The sequence below is a fragment of the Equus quagga genome, chromosome 3, assembly GCF_021613505.1.
Source record: "Equus quagga isolate Etosha38 chromosome 3, UCLA_HA_Equagga_1.0, whole genome shotgun sequence".
In the NCBI taxonomy this organism is placed as follows: Eukaryota; Metazoa; Chordata; class Mammalia; order Perissodactyla; family Equidae; genus Equus; species Equus quagga.
This window is the reverse complement of record NC_060269.1, coordinates 67,712,372-67,737,891: the sequence shown is the minus strand read 5'-3', so window position 1 is coordinate 67,737,891 and position 25,520 is coordinate 67,712,372. Positions and strand designations below refer to the sequence as shown.

The 25,520-nt window shown below is 40.5% G+C and overlaps 1 long non-coding RNA gene across 1 annotated transcript; it reads left to right on the top strand.

The window, feature by feature from the left end:
* Nucleotides 1–1,493: 1,493 nt before the first annotated feature.
* Nucleotides 1,494–24,587, top strand: LOC124236928 (uncharacterized). Its single transcript, XR_006887885.1, has 3 exons — nt 1,494–1,582; nt 5,593–5,790; nt 24,302–24,587. It is a non-coding gene; the product is annotated as an uncharacterized LOC124236928 (long non-coding RNA).
* The last annotated feature ends 933 nt before the right edge of the window (nt 24,588–25,520 follow it).

The window sequence follows — 25,520 nt, the reverse complement described above, 5'->3', positions numbered from 1 at the left end:
AGGGCCAACCTTCCTCATCAAAAAATAAATAAATACAATTTTCTTTTCTCTTCTTTATTTCTCTCTTTTCCTTAATACATTCTCCTTTCATGGTCACCCTTTCCACATGTGCCTGTTTGTTTCTGCATTTGTCCTGCCAGAGATCGTAAAGTGTCATCCCCCTGACCCCAACATTTTCTTTCAACACAGCTCCACAAACTTGTTCTATCCTAAAATGTTGCCCTGTTTTTCCAAATTTTTTACTGTCAAAATTATATAGTTCACCTCCTTTCTACAAATGTACTTTAGGCAGGCTATTTTCTCCTCCTCCAGGGTGACGCAGTTTTCATCAGTTATCTGATACGTACCACATTCCCCATCAGATGGGCCTTTCATGGTGATGGCCATCACCCTGCAGAGGCTGGCTTAAATCTTAGCAGAGTCAAGCTTTTTCTACCACTACAACATCTCAGTTCTGTGTGGTGAGGGGTTTTTAGGTCCTGGTGGCCTTTCCATGTGCAGGAGGGTTTTCTGAAGACAGGGGAGCTGAATCTCTTTCTGGAGGCGCCCGTGGAGGGAGGCACTTCTCAACATCTTCCCACACTTGCTCCTTCTTTGCTCCTCCTGTTGCCTTGCCTTAGGTACGTCTTCTCTTTGGAGGCCAACCAAAGGTGTGGCAGAAGAAATTTCTCCACGACAGAACTGCACTGTAGCACGAATTCCGAAGACCCCTCCATGCTACGTTCTGGACATTCCATGGCCTGGGAAGTCAGGCGGGTGGGGGATTTGTTTTCAGTACACTCAGTATCTTTTCTCAAGATTCTGTTGCGTCTCCTTCCATTTCTCTCCCCAAAGTGCTCCTGTGGGTAAAACTGGGACAAGCACAGACATGAGAAGGTGTTAGTAACTTTAGGGAGAAGGCAGGACTGGATCTGATCCTGCAATGATGGCTTCTTAGACAACTCAGCACAGAAAGGGGAGATATGTCTGGGCAGACGCAGGGTCTCCCAGGTATCCTCCAGCTCACTCAGTAAATTGTCAGCTCGACTTGCTTATACTTATGCAGGCTCTGAAGGTAATTTTAGTGCTTATGCAAAGGCTCGAGGCTGTCTTTTAGCCAGTGCCTCTGCTTGATGACCGCTTCTCCTACCCCCATCACCACCTGGAAGCTCCACCCACTGCGCCTCCCTGGCCACCTGCACAGAAAGGTTGCACACTGTCTGTGCGTTCTGTGTCTGGCAACTACGGCGTTCAACCACCCTGAACTGGCAGAAGAGGAAAGAAGAACTAACAAATCCTCCTCGTTGAGAATTCATTCCAGCAGAATCACCCGGCCCAGGCACCCGGCGACGCCTTCCAGGTTCCCGCCCACGCGCAGCCCGCGGCTGCCAGCGCGGTATCTGCACAGCCTGGACTCTGTCAGCTTTGATAAGAGCCGGGGTGTAATCTGCGCAGCCGCAGTTCTCCGGCTCTGATTTCCCCTTGTGGCTTCTTCGTTCCTGTTGATAATTAAAGGAAGCTTTTCTTGCCATGCTGAAGGCTATATAAAATAAGTTAATAAGTAATAAAGCAGGTGGCGTGGAGCCAGGACTTGCTGCTTCTGGTATGTTCCCATCCCTGTGGTATGGTTAGGGAGGGAGAAGCTTGGCTCCTAGACTCAGCCTTTTGAATTGGATAGCTGGGAGAGTGAAAACTCAGCTTGGCACTCTGCTGAAAATGTAAGATGCGTAGAGAACATTCTGTGAGAGTGCTTGTGGGCCTTGACCTTTGAATGAGACTGGTCTCTCTTCCTATCTTCCCACCTAGTCTTCTCTTCTTTCAAACCCTCCATTTCTTCATACTCTTTGTCATTGTTGTCACTGCAGGGCTCACTCCTATTTTATTAAGTTTAAAATAAATGCAGTGGGGACTTGATCTCCGAGTAGTATGTGTACTCAACCATCAAGTTCTTTCCTGCCTTTTCAAGGACGTATGTGGACCTACACTAAAGATGAGTACCTTGAAGAGTGCTATTTTGGTGTTCCTGTGTGTTTGTTCACTTAGCTCTCTTGAAATGGCTGTGGGGCATCTTCCTGTTCCTGGAGGCCTTGGATAAACTCTCTGTAATGAGGTGTAGGCTCCAGCACAGCCAAGAAGACTTACAGTGAAGTGTTTGTGCCTGGAGGAGCAGAGGTGGTGCTGAACCTGTTTTGATTGGTCACAGATGCTTTCCTTGCATTCAGCTTGCCTTTGGCACGAATAAAGAGAATAGCTGAGGCCATTATTTGGGTTAAAAAATATCCCTATACTCAACTTCCCTGTCAAATAAGGGGTGATTTTGGTCGTGAATGAGCCAGGATGTCTGTTTCAATGAACGAGTGCAATCGATGCTCAAGACATGTATTTGCTTTTATCAGCTGTCCACATTGTTCTCCGGCCTTGAAAAGGCACAACACTCTAAAGGACTGGAAGGGCAGTTCCAGGAGCATCTCCCAGCAAAGCCTCTAAAGCAGCCCCTTTGAGCCTTCACAGCCCCCAGATCCACTGGCTTTTAAGAAGAGCACTAGCAAAATTACTTCTTGCACCCCTAACTGCTACCTCTGATTCTAAGGTCTATTCTGGAATTATCTATAGCTCATCTCTTGTTTCTGTCCTTGACATACATTCTCTCCATCCAGTCCTTGGTACTGACTTCATAGTTAACATTCAAAATCCTGCCAATAATTCTTTTTCCTTCCTGAATGCTGATATATCATTTCCTATTTGCCTTGCATATACTGTCTCAGAGTTATTCTTGGTTGATTCAGAATTTCCCCTTGGTTTTCTACCCTAAGGTGGCTCCTGACTCCAGCTTTTCTTAAGGTTATTCACTGTAAAACTTGACTGCAGGGTAGGTGATGAAACAGTTACCACCACACATCTATTTGCTGACTCATCCTGGAATCCCAGAGATATAATTATGATAACTTCCATTGGAATTAATCAGCCACATTCTATGACCAGAGGTGCCACAGTGCACAACCACAGCAGACACAATTCACATGGAATGCCAGGTGAATGGTGCTTCCTAGACTTGTGCTATGCGAAGACTTGGATGAAAGCTTTGTCCTTGTAAACCAACTTGTTCTTCAGTCCCATGCAAATGCAAAATGCATTTGCAAAATAAAATGCAAAGCTGTATTTTAGAAGAGTCTGGAAACTGGCATATTTAGTTACTGCAAGAATTTTTAAGATTAGACTCACTGTAGTTAACTGATATATTATTGTCTTCCATGTCTATACTCTAGGTAGAGGTAAAAGAGCCACATTCAGGCTGGTCACGCACCATATTATAAAAACAGATGTACTCACATTACTTTCTTCCACATCATCCTAACACACTTAGGCATCTCTATCCCTAGTTTTCTCCATTGTTCTCAACTTGGAACATTCCCTACTATTCAGAGTCTTTGTTTGTTTTTGGGCTAGTCAGTGTCCTTCCTAACAGACACTGAATTCTGAACGCCTCTTCTTTTTGCCCCAAACACATTTCTAGAAAGGTTTCTCTTGTTGGATTTCTTTGCTAATGTGCTTTGGCAATTTTACAGAGTAGTTATACTTTCTCATGTAACTTCTGGAATTCTTTGTTGGAAGTTTGGGAGAGAGGAGCTGTTTTATTATCAAGAGGACCAGGCGTTGGACTAAGCTATAAACATGTTCTTCTTGTGCAGATGCATGAATATAACTTTGATGACTACTTTTTCTCTCTCTATTTGTTTACTGTTATCATGAGAGGATTGGACTATATAGCTCCAGCAATATCACTGATCAGTGACCGTGTCACATATGGTGATTTCGTACTTTTTCAGTGTCTAATATATGCAAAATTCCATGTTAGAACTATAGTAGCAAATAAGAGAGATCCACATCTCTTATGTCAAGGGAGATAAATATTTCACAATTAGTTACAAAATATTTCATTATGGTTCCCTTAAAGTACCTTGGGAGGGAAGAATAGTTGGCTGTAAGAGCTGATAAAAGGGGAATGAACTTGTCTTGGGGGCAAGGAGAGACTTCTTTGAGCTGGAGTTGAGATTTGAATATAGAGTAAGAATTAATTAGGCAAAGAGATGATGGTGATGAAGGAATTGGGCAGTAGAGGTGAGCTAGCATTAAATGCTCTGAGTAGAGCCTAAGGCATGTGAGGATCTTGAGGCTGGAAGAAAAATGCCATATTCAAGGCACTGAAAGACTAAGGTGGCAGATATACAGAGAGCTTGGGGAAGCATGGTATAGGGTTCGGCAGAGGTCAGATCATGTTTGACTTTCTATATCATGTTAAGGATATTATCACAAGTCAGGATCCCCAAGAAACAGACTCTGAGGTGCAGATTAGCATGTAGGAAGTTTATTGGTGAGTAGTCTAGGGATCAAAATCTATAGGCAAGTGAAGAAACTAGGACTGGACAGAGAGATAAGTCGGACTATAATGCAGTCTCAAGAAACATATCAGTCCATTGTATATGGAGCTTAGAGGACCCTCCAGAGTTGTCACAGGTTTAGGTGAGAGGGCTGGGTCTTTACACTTTCTCAAAGACCAGTTGACCACCGGTTAAATGAGAACTGCCCTGGGGAAGAGTGTGTGGTCTTGGTTGAGATGGCTTTCTTTATCTGAGGGCAAGTCCTGGAGAGGGATTCAGCTGAAAGTTATCATCTGCTACACACCCAGCAGCTGGGGGAATGTATGCCTTGGACCTGAGTGCATATCATGGCAGCCACCACAGATATTTTTCTAAATCTGGTGAAAGACAATGTAAGGTTTTCTGCCTGGAATTAGTATCATATTTGTGTGAAAAGATTATATTCGCTATTGCATGGAGGATGGATTGGAAGGGTGGCAAGATGGGCTCCAGAGGGACTAGTTATGAGGCTATAGTGGAAACTCAGGCAGCAGATAACAATAGATTGGACAGGATGGTGGAAGAGGAGATGGAGGGGTACAAGTATTTGAGAGGCAATAGATCAGATATGGAAAAGGTGATCTGACAACAGATTGGTTGGGGGAAATTGAATGATAGAGAGATTCAGGGATAATCACAGAGTTCCTGGCTTGTAGTACTAGGCTGATGGTGAGGCCATCACTGAGATTCTTCTATAGAAAAGGAGAGTAAATCTTGAATTCAGTTTAGGGTAAGTTAAACTGAGGTGCTTGTGAAACATTCAAACAGAGGAGGTAGTTGGATATAATTCTAGAGCTCAGAAAAGATGCCTGGGCTGTAGATGTGAATTTTAGAAATGTCATGGTATTTGAGACCTTGGGTTTAGATAAAAGATTGCCTAGAAAAGAGTGTGGAGTAGAAAGTGAACCTAAAAATGCCCATGGACTAGCTGCCACGTTTCAAGATCAAGTGGACCAAGAGCTCCTAACTAAAACAGAAGAGGAGGAACCAGAAGGGTAGGAGGTAAGCTAGGATTGTGGAAAATCCTGGAAACGAGAAGGGGTCTCATTGAAGAGTGTGTCAAAGTGGCTTCTGTAGTAGGTAGGATGATAGCCATGTTTTAGACACTTTTTATATTGTTATAAAATGCTATAGTGTAAAAATGATGTAAATGTGTGTAAAAATATGCTTACTGTGTTTTTACGTTCCTTTTTAGGAAGGAGCTACTTTATCCAAGGTTTTGAATCTGTGGTCGTACATTACGTTCCTAATTAAAGAAGTACTTTATCCTGATTCAAAGAAGGGAAGCTTTCTTTTCTGTTGTATCATATAGAGAAATGACTGGCGAAGACCTACCGAGCAACTACTCTGTTCCAGCGCTCGGCTACGGGCTGTTGCATATACAGAGGCCAAGGTAAGGTCTTTGCTCTCCAGAAGCTTAAAACCTAATTAAAGGAATAAGACCTGCCACTTCCTCAGATATGCTTTATTACCAAAATAAATGGTGCTATGGAGCAGTAGATGAGAGCAAAACTTGTGAGATGGGGAGATCAGGAAAGGCTTGGGCGCAGACGTTGAAGTGTTTGCTTGGTTCTGAAGGTTGGGTAGGGTCTGGATGGTGGAAAGATACTTCAGGTGAGGGTGGGATTTAGGACAAGGTGGAGAGGGTGAAATATGCAAGACGCATTTAGGAGATTTTAATAATTGAGAAATATATAAACGTGGTGGTGCTTAAATACTGTTTGAAATAGCTGCTATATTCTAAATTCTTATCCAGTTTAAAGGCCTTTAAATATCTTGATAGTCAGTTTGCAACATCTTTTGAGATTCTAAAATTTTCTGATGAAATATTTTTTATTTGCTTTTCTTTTGACTTTTAATTGGTGTGTGCTTTACTTTGTGGTTTTAAATTTCAGATTGACCAACTTAGACATCAAACCTGGAGAGGTTTTCCCTGAAATACAATCCAGTGACCTCACACATTGTGCTTCATTCTTTTATCCCAATGCCACCCAAAGAGAGCATAGCATGTATTTTCACCAATGAATTATAGACAACACGTTTGGTGACGCTTTGGAATCCAGAACGATCAGTTCTTTGAAGCATCCAAAAGCTGTGCTTATACTCTTCCCACATTTATCTAGAATTGATAGACTGTAAAAAAGGGAAAATATGATCAGCACGTATATGTTGAACTAGTCAGCAGGCACAGCTCCACAGCATTATTTTTATGATAATTGAACTTATGTATTAAGTGGCAGATTGCTGTCTGGCTCTTTCCCAAACATATAATACTGAGTATCATTTCACAGGTTTGTAATCTTCAAACCTAAACTGCTAAAAGCTTATCTCTTCATGCCTGCTATGATTGTGGTCAGTTCCAAAACTGAACAGCTCCAGGGGGTGCCACTGAAGTCCTGCTTTATGTGAATCCCACCTTCTACCTCCCTTACTGGTGCAGTGCGCAGCCCATGCCGTTTATACCAACGCCTCTTGCAGGTGGTGTAGCAGCTAAGAGGTGACGCCCGGTCTGTGGGCTTGTGACAGAAACAGTTATCTTCCCCAAAGCCACAGGACGAAGCCACAGTCCTGATAGCTAGCTCTGTATAGCATGGGCACAAGCCAATCTGCCTTCTCCAACGCTTGATTGATAGGTTAATTGGATAAAGAATATTCTAGGCTGAAATTTATTTTCCCAATGAATTTTAAAGGCAAAATTTTAATGAACTTTCTTCCAACATGCAGTATTGCTATTTAAAAGGCTAATATATTTTGATTCTTGATTCTTTGTTTATGATAAGTTTTAACTGTCTAGATAGTTTTAGGATCTTCTCTTTGTCCCTGATGCTATCAAATTTTCTAGATTTTGAGTTATTCTCTCTCTTGGGTTACACCTTTGTCTTGGTGGACAGCATTGCTCAGTAGCTTGGGAGGTAAATCATCCAACACATTCCATGTCTGAAAATATCTTTATTTTGGTTTCTAGTTTGTATTTTGGCTAGGTATAGAATTCTAGGTAAAGATTATTTGCCCTCAGAATTTTGAAGGAATTGGTTCATCGCCTCATAATTTTGACAGTTGCCGTTGAGAAGGCCATTGCCATTCTGATTTCTGTCCCTCCAAGTGATTTGTATTTTCTTTAGTAAAATTTTTTTTTTCATCCTGAGAGTTCTGGATTTTCATAATTATATGCCAAGGTGTGACTATTTTAAAAGATATTTACATGTTGGACCCGTGGTAGGCGCTTTCACTCCAGAAACTCATGATCTGTATTTTTGTGAAAACTTTTGCATTAAAACTATGTTAATTAATTCTTCTTTATGGGAACCAAAATCTTTGGATTTTGAACATACTAGTCTGATTCTCAAAATTTCATAGTTCTTTAGTTTTCTCAGTCTTTTTGCCTTTTCTTCTTTAAAATATTTTATCATCTCTTCCAGCTTTCTTATATTGAGTGTTTTATTTGTGCTCTCATATTTTTAATTTCCAAGAATTTTTCTTGTTCTTGGAATGTTCCTTTTAAAAAATAGCATCATGTTCTGGTTCATGGATTCAGTATCTTTTCTGATCTCTCAGAAGACATTAATGATAATTAATTGTTTTTCTTCTCTTTCCTTTAGGACCTCTTTATTTGTGTGTTTTGGTTGCTGTTCATCATGTTTCAGGTTCTCCTCAAATATCTGATGATCTTTGGCAGTATTTAATCTTTGAGAGTGAAATTCAGAAAAGGTAGCCTCTGTGCAAGGCTTGTCAACTGGTGGGTTCACTGTAGGATGACTGGATCAGGCTGTTTCATTGGGCTGGTCAGTTTACCTGGAAAGGGGCCTTTAGTCTGGCTGGGGCCTTATAAGCATGGCTATCTTTATTCTAGGAGTCAAATAGAGGATGGAACTGTGAGTCTCGCTGGTATGTAAACTTTCCTGTCATCCGTTTGCAGGACTCTGGTCCTCAGCTGTGCCTGGCATTCCTTTAAACCAACATCCAGTCTTCTCCTGGTGGAGGGAAGGGAGCGGAGAAGGATATATTTCTATTTTCTTTGTCTTTGTAGGTTTTATGCCTTTTAAAAAACTCTTTACCTTGCTTTTGGTAGATATTTGAGAGACATTCACAGTTGATTTTTTTCTTTAATCTCCTGTATTTAACCTGTGGCCAGTGGTGTCTTCTTTGGAGCCCAGGGCCTCCTGGCCCCCTCAGACACTCTCCGGAGCCGTGAGGTACATCTCGGACCTCCATATCACCGTGACCACAGTGAATTCTACCAGAAGGTGATGGTCCCGAAGCTATCTCCACTGTCTTGCAGAGTCTGCCTTCAGGCCTGGTGGTTTCTCACTCTTCCTGCAATCTCCACTGCCCCTCCTCAGGGTCACCAAACAGCACCCTCCCCTCTCCAGGGTTCGGTTTGGGTTCCACAGCAAAACACATCTGTGGTCCATGGGCCTAGGTCTGTAGACCTTCCTCGTACCCTGGAAGACTCTGCCCACCACAAATGAAACTCCTGAGTCCAGCCAGTCCCTAACTTGCTTCTAATCCCTGTCACCATGTCACCTACAAATGCAGCCTCTCCAGTCTCCTGTCTTCCCACTTCCTCCTCTTCTCAGCCCTGTGCTTCCTCCTACGTCACCCTTCTCACTGCCGTCCCTGCTAACCATCTTTGTTAGAAACATCGTGGCAGCATCAAGAAGGCTTTCTTTAGTCTCTTTACAGAATTCTTTCTAATACCTTTCCATAACTTCACTTCACTTGACTACATTTTTTAACTTTTGAGCCCCTCTTGCAATATTTTGTAATCCTTTTGACAATTTTTTGAGTTTATAACTTATTAAATTATTTTTGAATGGTATGTTATAAAGAAGTACTTTCAAGTAAAATGTTTTGCTTATGTCAGTGTACTATTAAAATTCATATTATAAATTTCATTAAAATGCAACTTTTGTATTGTATTCTTAAACCAAGAAAGAGAAAAACTGAAATTTGTATGTATAGTAAAGACTATTCATTATTGCATATACATATTTAAATGTTTTATCCTATGTACATTTTAACTTTTTCTGCTTAAAAAATGAGGCATCCTCTTTATTTTACTGTACATCAAAACACATATATTTTAGCAACTAAATTGAAATTTAATCATCTATTACATCATCAAGAAAGCACTTTCTGGTCTGATGTTCAGCATTATTTCACTTCCCATTTTAACGGAAACCTAGCTCTTCTTCTAAGGATGTCATCTTCTTGTAGCTCTCTTGAGTAGAGACAGTTGTTCCCTCCTCTCACAGGGCATGAATATGCCGTCAATTTCTCCTTTCCTTTTGCCAGTCTTACTACTGTTATTGTCTGAATTTCAGGCACTCTCCTTTGTTTGTTGAGGGTATTGTCATCTGGCTCACAGTTGTCTTTCATCTTCAGCAGGGCTGTATGCTATGATGGATGAGTGCTGTCTTCAGGTGGTGGAGGGGAGCATTGTGTACCACATGTTTGACAATACCAGGCTGGACCAGCTCTGCGTCACCTCTGAAATCATCAACTCCAGTAGCCATTCTCTATGACTTCAGTCCTTTCTCTTGCCCCCAGTGCTCTGGGCTTGGATGCCACTATGATCCCCAGTCTCTCATTTCCTTCCTTTCTCTCAGTCCACAGGCCTTCTTCATAGCTTGACTTCTTCCCCATCTAGTCTAGACTTCCATTGCTTTATTTAACTATTATTTTTTTCTCACCATTTTCAACACTTTACTAGTGATAACAAAAGATAACATTTATTAAGCATGTTCTAGGATTAGGTATGTTACTAACCGCTTTACATAGATAATCATATTTCATTAAAAAGAAAGCTCTATGGTTAGATACTACTATTATCTCCAAGTTACAGGGGAAGAAACCGACTGAAAAGATAAGATACCTTGCCTCGGGTTATGTAGCTGGAAAGAGTTGCACTGAGTTTCTGTGTAGCTCTAGAACCGCTACTCTTTTAAATCATTGTGCTAACACCTCAGTAGTTTCATCTTACCTGCCTCACAGTTGCCCCTTGGATCATTTTTGTCATCCCTTTTTCCACTCTTACATCAGGACTTCTGAGAACTGTTGGAGAAAAATCACAGCCCCTCCGTGGATTTGTGCCATGACAGAATCATGGTCTCCAAAATCACCGGGGCATTTCTTTGAATCCGTGCATCAGGTCAGAAAACTCTTTCCCTTCTTGCAGTGGTTATTCCAAATTTTCAGCATAACCTTCAGGTCCTTTACCTTCCTCCCATCTTGTTCGCTCTTAGCAAACAACTTTGACTCCTACCTCACTAAGAAAATCCTGACTATCAGGCATAAACTGCCTGAATTTCCTGCCTACACACTGACAAATAGACTTATATCTGCAACACTTTAGTCTCTTTTCCTTCAGCCCAAGAAGACAATGCTTCTGTTTAAGATGAATTCTTCTGTCTGGACTCTACCTCACACTCTTCCATCTAGTCCAAGATAAGGATCATATCACACATTTCTTGCTTTTTCTTCTGTACTTTCTGTTTCTCCATCTCCACTGGCTCCTTCTCCTCACTCTGGTCCATAGTCTCCATTAGCAGGCTTGAGATATTCATTAATCATGGTCTTAGCAGGAAGCAGACAAGTCAATTTGAAGAGGGTTTAATAAAGAGAGTAATTGCAAAGCTATGAGTAGGCTGCAGGGAAACTGTAAGCACAGCGGACATGCAAGGCTGAGGGACAAAGGAACTGAGCACTTACTGGAACCCAGAAAAAGAGTCATGTGGCTAGGGTCAACTTAAGAGGAGTTGGTCAAGTGTCAGAACTAGTCCCAGTTGACGCTGTAGGAAGATTTCAGAGAAATAAATACCACAACCTTATTCTTCTCCCTCCGGTTTCCTGCCAGAGCCTCCCATTGGCCAAACACAACCAGAAGCTAGAGGACAAAAGATTCATTATAATTATAACCCACGGAAATCAGCCTCTTAGAACACAGAGCAGGGTGGAGAAGGATAGAAAGTGGATCTAGAGGGGCAAAGAGAAGATAGAAATGTTGCATGGAATCGTTTTTTTCCTGGAACATCTTCACCCTAATTTTCATTGGAATGCTAATTTTAAAGAAGAAATGTCCTTTTAAAAATTTTAATTGTCACTATTTTATTTCTAGATGGTGGAATAAATTTCAAAAAATATATCATTGAGGAAAAGTTCTGAGTTCTACAGTTCTCTGTTCCATCATTCTAAGTGTCCATTTCTATGTGTCTTGAATGTAGTAGGTGCCAATAAATGACTGATTGAATTTGTTTTAGCTGCGCTACACATCATTCTCTATTTGCTTGTGTTTCTGTTGCCTGGTAACTTTCAAAGGCTTTGTTCTATAAAAAGGAAAGGTGAGAGAAAAAGCAAAAACAAAAATACTCAGGTTTTTTCCCCGCCAAGTATCACAAAGTAAAAAGCAAAACAGAACAAAACATGGAGCGGTATGACACACTGTGGAAAAAGACTAATTTTAAGGTAAGGAAGAAGGCTTCCCCATCAGGCCTGGCTTTGGTTAAGCCCTGGTCCATCATGGCCAAACTGTATGTGGCCAGGGCAGGCCGAAGGGAAGCCCCCGTTTCAGGACTGACTGGCCCCGCACCTGCACAAACACCCTTTAAGAAAGGGTGCAGTTACATCTGGCAGCCGGCCCCCTATTGCTCTTTCATCAGGGCTTTCTCTTGCTTTTCTCCATTTATCCAACATGTATCTTGGCTAGTGTATTCCTGAAGCAGAGGAATCTGTGGCTTTCCTGGGAGCATGATGTTGAAGAGCGCTGGTGTGGGCTTCCTGGAGTTGACAGAGTGTCCCGGCTTGCTCGGAAACACTGAAGCCCCGAATATCCCTTGGGTCTGTCTGAAGGTTCACACAGCTTTCTTAGGTTTGGGGCAGGGTGCATCACCACCAATTATTTTGTCATCATTATGTCCTGAAATGGTAAACTTTTGCCACGTGGGCATATAAACGAAATATGGGGATACACTGGTGGGTGTAGCCTGAGGAGAGGGTGATATGCAAATCTTGGCTTTATCTTGAAATCAGGAGAGCCTTAAGAAAACTCCACTATCTTCTGAGGAAATTTAAATCATTTGTGCTTACTTTTCAGGCTCCATTTTCCCTTCCAATTTTCTATTTTTCTTTATAATTCCACTTAAAAACGTCTCCTGCCATCAGGCATGACATAGGACAGGTCCACATCTGGTTACCATCGTTTGATGCCTAGACATCTATTCCAGTCTGTAGGCTAAGTGGGTTTCAAATGGCGAAACAATCTTACAGAAGCTTTTCACTGTTACAAGAAATTATATTGGTTGTATGCCACCAGGTGAACAGCGGAGCTGGAACCAGATTAAATGCACAACGATTGGAAAATTGAATAAGGCAGGAATGTTCTCCTAATAGGCTGTCTCATTTCCATATAATTAAAAACTTGACATTGCATATACATTGGAATTAAAGTAAGACCATTTTCAAGTAAAGCTTTTAGTCCTTATCATTATTTTATGACCATCTTCACTATGTTCATTCTCTCCACAAATATTTACTGAGGACATTTTAAGTGCCAGGTCTTGTTTTAGATTCTGAGATGACAACGGGGAACACCAGGCAACACCTGAATTCATGCAGCGTCCATTCGAGTGAGGCAGAGATGCATGTGGTAGACTACCTGGCGGAGATAAGGTCTATTAGGAAAAGTGAAGCAGTGTGAGGGGAGATGGGGCTGCTTTGAAGCTCCTGTAGTCAAGGCCTTTCTGAGGAGGAAACTTTTAGTGAAAATCTGGATGCTGTGAGGGAGTGAGCCAAGAGACTACTAAGGAAAGAATATTGCACAAATTAAACTCTACAGTCTATATGTGTATGCATGCTTATGGCTACCCATTTGAAGCAAGTGATAAACAAGTGCCTATCTAGATGATATACATTATATCTATCGTGATGGTTAATTGTGTGTGTCAACTTGACTGCTCACGAGGGTACCTAGATTAAATATTATTTCTGGGTATGTCTGTGAAGATGTCTCTGGATGAGATTAGCATTTCAATGGGTGGACTCAGTAAAGCAGATTGCCCTCCCCAATGTGGATGGGTGGGCCTCATCCAATCCATTAAAAGCGTGAATAGAACAAAAGGCAGAGAGGGAGGAATTCACTCCTTTTTTTCTGCTCACTGCGTGAGCTGGGACAGCTCATCTCATCTCCAGCCCTCGGACTGGGATTCACACCATTGACTCTCCTGGTTCTTAGGCGTTTGGATTCAGGCTGAATTATACCACCAGCTTTCCTGGGTCTCCAGCTTGCAGATGGCAGATCCTGGGACTTAGCTTCCGTGATTGAACGAATAATTTGGCGTGATTAATCTGCTTTATATGTACATAAAAATCCACACATAAAATGCACATATATAAATGCATATATAAATATTTTGTTTCTCTGGAGAACCCTGACTAATATTTTATCTTTCTTTCTCTCTATATATCTCCAGATCTATCTATCAATTATCTGTTTCTATCTATGTTTCTATCTATCCCTCTATAATCTATCTATCCATCCGTCTATCATCTATCTATCATCTACGTATCTCTATATCTTATCTATCATCCATCATTTACATATCTCTATATCTATTCTATCTATCTATCAATCAATCTATCTATCTATCTATCTATCATCTATCTATCAAAAGTATGTTGCTATACTTTTTTGAGTTTCTGCTTGTTTGAGTGCCTGGTGACCTGGATGGACATTCAGCCCAGATGATGGTGCAAGGATATTCATATCATTTATTGGATCACGCAGCAGAGACTCAGGAATGATCTGAAGCAGGAACCAGGGACTAAGAAGCTTCAACAATGAAGGAGTAAGAGAATGTTACTCTCTGTGCCTGCGCTGGAGTGGTTGGAATGGCTACAGTGGTCAAGTTCCATGCTTCAGTTGTACTAACAGCTTTCTGAGAAGCATAGTATTCTTTACACAGTAACATTAGACTTGCTAGTCAGGCGTTCGAGCTCTCCAATGGGTCTTGCCCTTGTGTGGTTGGCAATCTGTGTTGGTTCTGAGAGATGCACTCAGCAACAAAGGTGGGGAGGTGAGGGCAAATCTGGAGGTGTCAGTAGACAAGTTTGACTGGAATAGAGGTTTTGAAGAGAAGAAGAGTGAGAGAAAGTATTAGGAATGCAGGTTAAATTGTAGAGGGCCTTAAACATTGTACTTTAAGCAAGACTTTATAGATGAATAAGCCTTAGTTACCTCATCTCTAAAATGGGGATAATAATGCATGTCTCATAGTGTGAGAATGAGGTGACATAATACATATAAAATGTTTAGCATTAAATTGGACTCACATTAAGTGGTTAATAAAGAGTAACTGCTACTATGATAATGAAAGTGGTGTTTAAGGGTGATTAATGTGGTAATAGTGTGTAGGATTAATTGGAGAAGGGAAGTAGTGGAATACGGAGCCCAGTTACAAGGTTGTTTTAACAGTCTAGGCATAAATATAGTGCTGAGGAGGCTGGGAGAGGAGGGACTCATGAGAAATCACATGAAGGAAGAATTAAGATGCCTTGGAGCCTGCCTGGGAACACGCCATAAAGAGTTGGAGAACTTAAATATAACTGGGATTTGGGCCTCGGTGATGGGGAGAGTGATGGGCAGTTCAAAGTATGGAACTGGTATTGACTAGAATTGTTAAATGACAATTCATGTAGGAGGAGTGGGCTGTGAGAGAGTCCATGGCTAGATCATGGGTCACACTGAAGGAAGGAGGATGGGGAGAGTCAAATAAAAGTTGAACGCTGAAAATAGACAAGCCATGAGGAGAACTGCCCAGTAATAAGGCCTGATGGTCAAGGAGAGACTAGTATCAAGGACAAGCTGCCTAGTCAGCTGTGTTAACTGAAGTAGAGTCCAGGAATTAAACAGATTCCTTTCTCCTTCTATTTCTTCCTTCCTTTCCTTCCTCTCTCAGTTAAAGAGTGGGCTAGGTCTTGTGTCTGGTACTGAGGGTATAAAGTTAAATAAGTGAGATTCTTGCCCTTAAAAGTTCACTATCCAAAGTGAGTTAGAAAGAAGTCTGAGTATAAATGTAGAGAGTAGGTTCAATAAATGATGTCTGGTTATATTGAATTAAGACAGAAAGAATTTAACCAACAAAGTAGGGATCTTTTCTTGTCTTCCTGGAGATCCAGGAAGTATGAGATAAGGTGATTTAGGAGTTTTTATTATTATTATTTTTTAATCTATAGGTGATATGAGTGTATTTTAATCTGTAAGTGATATGAGTATATTTTAATCTATAGGTGATATGAGTGGATTTTCATCTGTAGATGATATGAGTGGATTTTGCTCCAGATCAGCCCCGTCAAGTGACAAGTATGTGGGCTCTGATGGTAGAAGGTTGATTTTGATTTTCACTTCAAGAATATTGAGTTTGAAATGATCCCTCTCTTGATATATATGGCAAGATTTCATACCTTACTTCTCTTTCTGAATTCAATAGCCCCAACTTTATCCTTCTCTGATGATGCACCATTAGGTCCATCATTCTCTGAGTATGATCCCTGTTGCTGCAGCAGCAACCCGACCTGGGCATTGGTTAGGAATGCTTATTCTCAGGTCCCATCCCAGACCTACTGAAATAGAAGTTCTGGAGCTGGGGCCCAGCCATCTGCATTTTCAGGAGTCATCCGAGTGATTCTGAGGGCAGCTACAGTTTAAGAACCGCTGCTTAGGTTCCTAGCATGGAGCCTTGCATTTAGCAGGTAATCAATAACATCTGTTGAATCAAATTAGTAGTATCTGATACTTTTTTCCACAGCTACCCAGAGGTGGTAACAGACGCTCAGGATGAAATACTCTGTAAGGTTCTCTTAGAAAGTGGACGAAGCACAGATTTTTTGTCCTTTTCTTGCCTGGCCTGATTTTCCTTCCTCAACTCAGCAGTTGTCATATTGAACTTAGTATTCTGTGTGAGACCCAGCTTTGAGTATGGGGATAGCTACACTCTCTGCTTATTATGCTGCAGTGAAGAAGACAACGGAAGAGAATCGTGGGAGGCCATCTTTTCGTGCGTCCTTCCATCTCTAGGTTTTCTACGGAGTCAGAGACAGGAGCACCCCTGTGTGGTGGAGCCTCACCCCCAGGCCACATGACAGTATTGATCCTGTTGATTTATGCGATCTTTTGGAACTTCCCCTCTCTCAGCTTCCTCCCTGACCTCTGCTCTCTATTTTTTGCAAGCATTTTTTTCTATTTTCATTTCCTGTCCCAACTCTCTGTTCTCTCTGTTTTGTTGATTTCAACCACTTCCGTGGCTCCATCTAGTATTTCTAAGGGAATTTCTCCTAAATGTATCTCTCAAACACAGGTCTTCATCAGAACACTAAATCTCTACTTCTAACTGTCCTCTGGAATCTCCATATGGGCAGCTTACTGGTACCTTAAACTTAACCTGCCTGAACAAAATTCCTCAATTTCTTCCATCACTCAACATTTTTTTCCAACTTCTCCATTCCTGTTCAGAGTGCCTTTATTTTCCTAGTCACACTTCAAATACTAGACTCCTTCTTAATGCGCAGGATCAAGGTGAAGGCAGGATTAAGGCAGCAGCGGCCGGGAGCATCTTCTGGTGGTTCCCTCCCAGTGTGCCCTGTGTTTGCTTGCTCCCTGCTTTCTGGGTTGGCCCTTCACTATCTCTCCCCTCAGCTACTGCAGTAGCCTTCTAACTACTTTTTTCTCTGTGAGAGACGAAGAAACTGTGAGGAATTGCCCTTAGCTTTTCTTTCTCATTTTAAGTTCCCAAATCATTATTAAATATGTGGGGAAAATCATCTTGCTCTGCAGTTGTGTAATAAAGCTCTTTGTGGCAGCTTGTTCAGCGTGGGCTTGAGAGCATAAACAAATGGAGGTCATTTTGCCTTCTGGGGGGTTATTTGTAATATCCAAGATTTTTCAGTTCCTGCTCATTTCCCTTGCTTCTTGCTTCAGAAGTTCCTCACAGCTAAACCCATTGATGGCTTCCACAAAACATAAATCCCAGAAAAGCATGCATAATTTATTCATAGGAGAGACCCTTAGATCTTCAATCAAAACATAGGTAATAATGGATTAGACACATTCTAACACATGCTATTACCTGGCTTTGCACACCATGTGGAAACAGCAAATTAGATTTCTGAAAGGAGAGAGGACTGCTGATAATGCCAGGATTTGCTGACATTAAGAATGACCTTTCAGAATGAGCAAGGGAAAGAAAGAAAAGGAATCACTATATTTTTAAAGTATTTTACATTCATTTTTCAGTTAATCCTGACAACAACTCTTATTTAACAGATGAGGAAGGAGACTCAGAAATGTTTAGTAACTCACTCAAGTTATATTTCTGCAAGAATTAGAGATTCTAACTTGAGTGTGTTGGACCCCCCCAAAGCCAATTTTCTCTATATTACACCAGCATTTTCCAAAATGATTCCATGGAATATGAGTTCGTTGGAATGATGACAGGTGTTCTGTTTAAATTGTTGATCAAATTACAGAACAGTGTCAATACTTCCCCTTTATAGTTGACTTCTCCCTACTCCAGCCTCTGACAACCATTAATCTCCTCTCCCTTCCTATAGTTTTGGCTTTTCCAGCTGTCATATAAGTGGAATCGTATGGTATGTTGCCTTTTGACTTATCCCTTCTTTCACCTGGCAAGATGCATTTGAGATTCATCACGTTGCGTGTATCAACGCTTTGTTCCTTTTTATTGCTAAATAGTATTTCATTGTATGGATATACTTAGAAGACATCTAGGTGGTTTCTAGTTTTTCTAGTTTCTAGTGAATAAAGCTGCTGTGAATAATGCATACAGGTTTTTGGGGTAAATCTAAATTTTAAATTCTTTTGGGTGGGATTGCTAGAAAGCGGAGGAGTCTGAAAGTAAATGCAAATCTCTGTACATCGTCAGCTCCCAGTGGTTCTCTGTTTTCTTGCTGGCCCACAATTGACCTTAACCTTGACAACTTGGTCTGAATTTTTCTTAAATAAGTCTGGCTGCATCTGCCCTGTACAGAGGGCTACAGTTCTGTCTCTCTTTGCAAATGCCTTTCAGGTGCCCGTCTTTCCTTAGATTTCTGGCTAATTGGTTGCCCTAAAACCTCAGCTGTCTGATGGGATCATGAAAATTGGTGAATTTGCCATTTGTTTGGCTTTTTTTGTTGCTGACATTGTTCAAGGTTGAAAGCAATACTCTTTGCAGCTTTTCATATCTCAAGCTGAAACAAATCCCAAGCTGGAATTCTATTTATTCACTTTTTTAAAAAACCCTAATATAAGTAATGGTTTTGAATAGATCCAAGTGATTCCAAAAACTGGTGCAGTTTACTTCTAATATTGTTGATAGGTGGGTTTATGTGTATGTGGGAAATTTCTTCAAAAGCAATTTTCTCATCTGTAAACATGGAGAGTCAATCTCCATGGACTCCAAGTTCTCATGTATATCTAAGATCATCTGCACGTATGTCCTATAAAGAGAGGCTTGACACTCTTTGGCTGATTCCATCCCAAAGTAGGTTTCCTTAGATCTGATGAATGTTAGTCTTAAATTAGTCTCGTGTGTGTGTGTGTACACATGTGCATGTGTGTGTGTGTGAGAGAGAGAAAGAAAATGAATGGTTGATATGTAGAAATTAGCATTTTCCTGTCTGCTCCAAGCCATGAAAAGGAGATACTTTTGGGTGCTCATTCATTCAGCTGTACCTTCCTCACTCCCTCATCTTTGCTGTCATCATCTACTCACTTCCTGATCACTATAGCATGTCCACTGGGGCCTTGGAGTGGGCAGTCTTGCAATAAATCCCAAAGTTTGCCATCATCTAAATTATCCAATACCCTAGTCTCTGAGAATTACTGGAGCTAAATCACCAAAATGGTGCCTGCACGAATACATGCTTTCAAACGTGACCTCAGGGCTCAGACCTCCCCTAAAAACCCTTTTATGTTCCCCTAGCCTGTTAAACTCAGAGGATACTCCAAAATGTTAACCCCCTCTTTAAAATATTTAGACCGCTGTCCAACCACTCATTCCGCTGACGACCTCACTGCCTGTTGAGCGGAGAGAGAAAGCCACGCGGCAGGATTTGTGACTATTTTCCAGTGCTCCTCAGTGTCTTTTTGTACATTTGTCCCAACCTCCTCTTTTGTTTTACTTGAAGACGTTTCTGTTCCAATCTAAGGTTGATCCTTCTCTCAAAACCCAGCAATTTCCATCTAAAATTTCAAATCAACTGTCAGTTTTGACAAAAAAAAAGCAGCTTGTTGAGATTTGGGCTGGGAATTATTAAATCTATAGAGATATTCACATTAATTATTAAGTTAATAATTATTGACATATCTGGTAATATTTCCTGTTTGAAGGTTATTTTCTCTGATACTAATATAGTGACTCCAGCTTTCTTTTGATTAGTATTTGCACCCCTTTTCTTTTAGTCTATCTGTATTTTATATTTAAAGTGAAATTCTTCCAGACAATGTATACTTGGGTTTTGCTTTTTCATCCTGCCTGAAAATCAGTATACTTAAAATGCAGTGTTTAGAACATTTATATTAATGCAATTATTGATGGGATTTGGTTTATATTGATCATCTTACTATTTGTTTCATCTTTTTTTGTCCCATTTTTCTTTTTCCCTCCCTTCATTTGGAATAACTCAGTATTTCATATGATTTCATTTTATCTCCACCATTGACTATTTCGTGATACTTCTTGTTTTATTTTATTTTATTTTTTTCTTAAAGATTGGCACCTGAACTAGCAACTGTTGCCAATCATCTTCTTTTTTTCCCCCCTGCTTTTTCTCCCCCAATCCCCCCAGTTTATAGTTGTGTATATATTTTTTTAGTTGTGGGTCCTTCTAGTTGTGCATGTGGGACTCAGCCTCAACACGGCCTGATGAGTGATGCCATGTGCACACCCAGGATCCGAACCAGCGAAACTGTGGGCTGCCAAAGCAGGGTGCGCAAACTTAACCACTCGGCCACAGGGCTGGCCCCTTATTTTATTTTGTGAGTGACTGTTGTAAGGTTTACAATATGAATCTTTAACTTATCACAATCTACCATTTCATGTGTAATATAAGACCCTTACAATATATTTTCATTTCTTCCATTCTGTCCTTTGACTTGTACAAAGTTTAAGTGAAGATTTGGTTTAGAGTCATTTCCACTTCACCAGTTGGAAAGGCATACTGTGATGGACACCAGGGTACTAAGCCAAAGACCCAATCCCCGAGGCGTTTAGTTGAGAATATAACATGTATTTAAATGGGAAGTATTGTAATAGGGCAAAGAAATATATGTGGTAAAAGTCTAATGGCCAGAACAGATACCAACAGATACCCAGATAACATAAACTGAGGAGAGATGAGCGTGGATCGAGGAGGCCAAGAAAGACTCCATCAAGAAGATGGAACTCAAAGGAAGATTTACCAAAAGAAAGATTTTATTAATTGAACAAGAGTGAATGAGATGGTGACTCTGCAATTTGGTAGAAGTAGTCAGGTGAAAATGAGCTTGAGTAGAATGAGGAATTCAAGCTGTAAACAAAAGAATATAAATTTGAAGAGGTTGGCATATAATTTTCTAAAATTAAGCACAGTATTTTTTTGCAGAACACTATTTCATTATTTTACAAACTGTGTTTCTGTAACTTTGTCCCTTTATGCTATTCCGTCCCACTATTTTAGGCAACAGGGACTTGTTATATTGCTTTCCAAAAGCAGCTCTCCTTTCATAAACTTTGTGTCTAATAACTGTTTGTTAAATGAATTACCGAAGTGAGGAAAGCAGAGCTGGGAGGCAGAGAATTTAATAAGTGGTGGAGAAAGTAATAATGAGTCTAGTAACGAATATCACTTTTAGTCTTGAGAAATATTTGCTTGGGAAGGAAAAACTCACATTTCTTAGTTTCGTTCTCTCTTCCACCAGTCCCTCTGCTGTGCTGCAGCTTAGTTAGATTTAGCTCTTTTTTAAATATATCTCTAATTCATCTCTCATGTCATAACTTGTACTGCTTCTTACGCCTTAATTAATATTTCAATGATCCACTCAGTGACCTTACTTCAAAGTTGTTGCCTGAACCCAGATGTGGGGGTGGCCTATCACCTCTTTGATGGAGTCATCTGAGTGGTTGTGCAGGTATTCCACTCGTCCTTTGCTATTTCTCAAGGCACTTCTCAAGGGGGACTTTTTCTCAAAAGGATAATTCTCACGGATGCATGCACACTATTCTTCAGTCAATAGTGTATTGATTCCATATAGTCAACGATATGTGAACAAATTTCTGTATGATTGCCAACTTGGCACTATGACGCTTACTCCCACTGTCACCACCTCTAGCAGTACACAGCCACTGTCACAAACCAGTGCCGTCACCAACACGACTTCCATTTCCCTTACTGCTATCACTATTGGCTATTCTGCTCAGCACTGTGGAAGGCATTGTCTCTACATCATTTCCAATCATCCAAGAGTCCTGCATTGTTGTCCTCATGCTACGTGAACACACCAATTCCACAAAAATTAGGAACTTATCCAAAGTTAGTGATCAGCAAGGCCAGGAATTAAGCCTATGTTTGTCTGAGTCAAAGCTAAAGATCTTTCAACCATCCCAAACAGCCTATCAAGCAACCTCTGTTAGTTTAACAATTAATTTCCAATGCCTCCTTTGGATGCCCACAGTGCCTGTGCCTATCAACTTATTGTTGGTATGTTCACAAATGTTTTCTGATTGTCTTAACGATTTTATTTTCTTTCTTATTCTTTTCCTTCCTTTCTTTTTCACTCCAAGTTAAATGTGCAATCCATGATCTGGAGCCTCTGTAGCAGGTGGTCATCAATCCAGTGAACATTGCTTTTATTTTAAAAATGCTGTTTAAGTGCTGTTTAGCACTATTTTCAATGTGAGGGCATCTCATAATAATGAAAATTTGGCACTTAAGTAGCTTAATGTTCTTAAAAGTGGTGGCATATGGCAAATCTAGTTTGAGTAATTAGGGGGAAGGAGATATGATGGAGCATGATGGTAAAGGTTGCTAATTTATTTTAAACATGTTCACATGGAAACATTTCCACACAAATAAATTGCCAATAGCATCTTGTTGGGGGATCATAATTGGCCACCCCAAAATGTGTCTCTTTGACTTGATTATTTTTTAAAAAATTTTTTTGGTGAGGAAGATTGGCCCTGAGCTAACATCTGTTGCCAGTCTTCCTCTTTTTGCTTGAGGAAGATTGTCGCTGAGCTAGCATCTGTGCCATTTTCCTTGATTTTGTATGTGGGATGCCACCACAGCATGGCTTGATGAGTGGTGTGTAGGTCCACGCCTGGGATCTGAACCGGCAAACCCCAGGCTGCCGAAGTGGAGTGCACAAACTTAACCACTGCACCACTGGGCCAGCCCCTGGCTTGATTCTTTTAAAAAACAAAAGACTCTAAAAGAAACTTTGACCTTCCCCCTAAGTGCCTAAAAGATTTGAGATAGAAGGCCTGATCCAGGAAGGAGCTAATACCATAAGGTAACTACAGTATAATATAAACTGGGTGTCATAGACAAGGAGGAACCTAACAAGGGCTTTTCAATCAAAGTCCTCTCCATCTCTCATTGTCTTTACAAGGCATGATCAATATTTGTTTATTAAATGTTTGCTTTTCCATCTCCATGTGAATTGCTTTTCTCCTCTTTGAAGTCTCAAACCACCCCCCCCAACATCCTCCTTTGTCTTTAGCTGAACATGGTATTTAACATGGTGGCTTCAGCCATTTTGGTGAATTACTCAGATTTCTTGGGCTTCTCCCATGTATAGATGTTATGCAACTTTCTTTGATTTTCTCCCGTTAGTCTGTCTCATGTCAGTTTAATTCTTAGAGTAGCCAGAAGGACCTAGAGGTTAGAGGAATAGTACCCCCTCCCCTGCTCTGCTCTCAGGTTTGCCATATCTGTGTTTCTTATGAAACATAAAAAGTTCTGCCGCTGTTGGCTTTAATTATTTCATGCTCTGCCACCTTAGCCCCTACTCCAAACTCCAAATCATATTCATTTTCTGTGATTCCTAACCTCTAGGATTTCTATCTTGTCTTGCTATGCTTCAAATTTTTAATCCTGCCCTCATCAAACGAGCAGACACTATTCGTTGGTCTTATTCTTCTTATTGCGGGCAGGGTTGCAAGCTTAGCTCTATCTCAGCAAAGAGGGAATGGACCTTGATTAGTTTTAATCAGTCATATGTAATTTCATTGCCCTCAACGGCTAATGATTGAAGCATTGACATTTAATGTAATTTTGGCTAGTGAGACAGGAAGGGAGGTCTGTTGAAGGGCTTTGGGCAAGCGTTTTCTCACTGGTAACTATTCACACTGGAGTAACTATTTCTCTTTTCTTCTATCCCTTGATATTTTTGTGACTCCTGTTATGCAGGGAACTGCAGCAGCCATCTTGTGATGAGGAGGAACAAATATAAAGTTGGAAGAAAACAGGTCTAGGATGCGATGCTGGAAGATGGGATGAAACTGGGTCCCTAGTAATGTTTTCGAACAACTGCATTAATAAATTCCAAAGCTGAAATTTAATACTTATGTAAGATAGTAATAATACCAGGTTTAAAATTTCTTGGCATTAATAAGCTAACAAAATTCAGGAAGCGGTCAGTTTTTCTTTTTCCTCTTTTTCACAGCAGTACTTGTCAGAGATTGGGAAACCAGTAGATAAGTGAGGAAGAGGCCCATCAAGTGGGAAGAGGTGGAGAGATTACTTTATAGTTACATATTAGGATATGAATATCAGCAATCATTTTTTTGTTCTTACTATACTGAATTTCTAATGCATGCATTACTATTAAATATGATCTAATTATTCTGCTTTTATTATTCTCTTGAGTATAGAAATCTCTAGAGGGGAAATGTGGCGGTCAAGTTTTCTGCTGACCTCAAAGTCTTCCGTGAAGTGCTTTAGACTGCCAGCCACACCAACTCAGCTGTATCTGCTTTGTCAAAGGAGGTCGTTGGAAGAGCCACAGTTGTAGAGCTGCTTTTATGATTCTTTGAGACAGAATCCCACATTCAACTTTAAGTTGCTTTGGAGAGAATAAACAAGAATGGCATATATAAGGCTTATTGACTCTCAGAATTTTAACAAATAAACTGACTTGCCAAATCATGAAATCCTGTAAGTGACTAATGTTAAATAATAATAATAACTAAATAAATAATTGAAACCATTAGCAGATGTGCTTTATTCCTTCTGCATGGAACATTCTGGCCAATCTTCTCATTTTCCTCTAGTATTGTCTTTAAGATCTAACTTTTCTGAGAACCTTGGGTCTGTATCTTCTTTGGATGTAGATATATCTCTTTGAACCACACGTATTTTGTTTCTCATTCTGTCAAATGCTAGAATTTGTTGACAGATTGGAAATAATCTGATAAAAATACAAGATCATCTCAATGGAAGTCAGAAGACCTGGGTTCTGCACTCAGGGCCATCATTGACTAACGGCTTAAGTGTGGATATGTTCGGTAAATTTGCTTTATCCGTTTTCCAAATGACATAATCCAAAGCCAAATTGAACTGATTTGGGATAAGCACAGCATTCTCTGGTAGTAGTAACTCACTGAGAGTTCACTATAAACTCAAACTTGTCTTGCTTGTTGTATTATGCAAGCTCAGTATTATTTTCTTACTGTAGATTGTGAAGGTCCCTGACCTTCGAGCTAATAATACACAGGCATAGCTGGTCAAGATATGGTCTGGATCCCTGGGGCCAAGTAAATCTCTTTGTCCCAAGTGGACACATGGCATTATACTTGTTTTTCCTCAACTTTCACCAGCTGTGTTTACTGGCCTTGTTGCATATCAATTTGTTATGGATATCCATGCCAGAAACTGTTGAGATGAGTGAAAGATACTGAACAAATGCACACATCTCATTAATGGATCTGCTAATGTTAGTGAGCTATAGAGCTGATTACATGCTGTGTGTCATTTCTAGGCTAAATGCTGACTTTGAAGATGGCATCAGACCCAGGCTACTCCTCTGCTTTTCCATAGTTGATTTATAACCTATTGTCAAGTGATAATTTGGTGAGAGGAAATTATGTTTTC